Genomic DNA, 2,414 nt, shown 5'->3' with positions numbered 1-2,414 from the left:
AATGCACCTTGGCTTCGGTCTTTTGGGGTTCATTTTGTTTAGGACTCTGTGAGCTTCTTGGATTTGTGTGAGCTTTTTCTTCCCTATATCAAGGAAGTTTTCTGTCATTAATACTTCAAACAAGATTTCTATTCTTTGTTCAGTTTCCTGTCCTTCTGGCACCCCTATTATGCGAATGTTGTTTTGGTTCATGTTGTCCAAAAGTTGTCTTAGGCTCTCCACCTGGTTTTTATTTTTTTTTTCTAGAAGCTGCTCTGCTTGGATATTTTTTTTCCTACCTTGTCTTGTAGCTCACCTGATGCAGTCCTCTTCCTTCTAGTCTACTGTTGATGCTTTCTATTGAGTTTTTATAGCAGTGAAATCATTTCTCATTTCTTCTTGGTTCTTCTTCATTTCTTCTTGATTCTTACACATATTGTTGAATTTGTCTTCCATTCTTTTCATCCAGCTTATGACCATTTCTCTGAATTCTTTCTCTGACAGGTTGCTTGGCTGCATTTCGTTTACTTCCTTTTCTGGTGATGTCCGTTTTTCTTTCTTTCTTTTTTTTTTTTTTTTTTTGACATGGAAAACGCCATTTATTGAGCTATAAATCTAATAAGAGAACTCTGCACAAGGGTCTGAAGAGGACTTTGACCTTGTTATTGCTGCTGTGCTCACTGACTTCAGCTTGCTTCTGTTTCCGTAGCCTCTGTCTCTGTTTTCTGAGATGCTAAGAGGATTTCACGCGCCCGTTTCCGTAGAAGCCTCTCAGCATTTGTGACCATCATGGGATGCAGAGGGAAAAAACCAGCAAGGCCCAGAAGCTTTTCCACAGGTTGGGAAAGGTGGGCCCCACAGCCGGTCCAATGCCAGATCCGCTCCAGGTTGAGCGCAAGGAGCTTCTCTCCATGGGTGTTGGGCAGTGGATCATAGGAGCCCAGCTGCTCCACGAAATGGCCATATCTGGGGAACTTGTGAGCAGCCACGATGCGGTAGAAAGGCCAGTTGGTACAGCCGCCCAGGGTGAGACGGATGGTTAGGTGGCCTCCATGGTAGGACTTGTGGAGGAGAGCAGTGAGCTGGACCATGGTGCAGCCCTCACGCCACGGCCTGAGCGCCCTGGGCGGCTCCTTGGAGGGCCCCACTGCCCGCAAGAACCCTCTACTGCCTCTGGCAAGGAGGAGGACTGACGGGCAGGGCCAAGGCTGCGAAACTATGGGCTCCCGGCTCCCCGAGCGAAGCCTGTGCATCTCGGCCTGTTTTTCTTTCATATGTGGGCTGTTTCTTTGTCTCCCTATGATCTCTCTTCCCCGGTTGTCTGGTTATGTAGTTCTCTCTCTCCTGCATTGATTTAAAGGCACAAAATACAACACAACAAGGCACAACACACAAGGCACTGAACACAAATGTATTCATGATCCTAATAACCCCAAATAAAGGTGACCATCAGAGAAAAAAGAATTAGGGGATAAGAAAGAAAGAAGAAGAGTAAAAGAAAAAAGAGAAAAAGGGAAAAAAAGGAGTGCAAAATGAAATTGGGAAAAGAAAAACGAAGTAAGAGAGAAAAGAAAGAGAATGAAATAGAAGGGGAAAAACTATTTATATGGGGAGAAAACTCCAATAGAACAGCCACTAATCCCAACAAATGCCAGCAACAGATACCTAGAGATGAATGCAAACTACATACAACAACTAATATCAAGCGAGGCGAGGGAAAACAGAAGCACAAAAATAACTGGAAAAAAAACCAACAAAAAATAAAAAGAAAAAGCAAAACAATCTCACAAACAAGCATAAAAAAACCCAATATAATCAACAATCAAGCAAACAACAACAAAACGACACAGAGAAAAAAAAGAAAAAAAAATTTGGATAGTGAAGAAAAAGAAGAGAGAGGTGTATATGGACTTAGAGCAAGGGATTGGAAATTAGATATATAAGTAGGGTGAAATTTTAACAGGGGGTAAAAGAAGGAATAGGGAAAATCTAAAGCAGGAATAGGGTAAGAGAAACAGGACAACAAAAGGGGTAAAGTGAGGAAGAGAGTTTTGGCACAAAGGTAAAGTTGAGATAGGGTAAAATGGTGCTAAAAGAAAGATGAAAATAGAATGTAGAACACTAATCCCAAAATAAAATAAAGAGGAAATAAAATGACACTTTAAAAAAAGGTAAAATGGTAGTAGTAATAATACTGGTTAAAAATAAAAATGTTATAATTTAAAAGTAAAAATCAGGTGATGAAAAAAGAAAAAAAATTTAGTTTCTTAAGTAAAAGGTGAAAAAAAAAATGTGCAGTAGTGAAGGTCCTTCACTTTCTCTACTCTTCTTTTTGGCACGCCTTAGTCCTTTCAGGTATTCAGGAAAGTGTTGAAGTTCCCTGCGATACACTATTCCTCCGTGTTGTAAACCACAGTCCTGATTTTAAAGCAGGC

At 40.8% G+C, this 2,414-nt stretch overlaps 1 pseudogene; it reads right to left on the bottom strand.

Moving 5' to 3' along the window:
* Positions 1-542: 542 nt before the first annotated feature.
* Positions 543-1,087, bottom strand: LOC102255590 (annotated as a pseudogene).
* Between the last annotated feature and the right edge of the window lie 1,327 nt (positions 1,088-2,414).

The sequence above is a fragment of the Myotis brandtii genome, unplaced genomic scaffold, assembly GCF_000412655.1.
Source record: "Myotis brandtii unplaced genomic scaffold, ASM41265v1 scaffold2567, whole genome shotgun sequence".
NCBI classification, from domain to species: Eukaryota; Metazoa; Chordata; class Mammalia; order Chiroptera; family Vespertilionidae; genus Myotis; species Myotis brandtii.
This window is presented reverse-complemented; position numbering and strand designations above follow the sequence as displayed.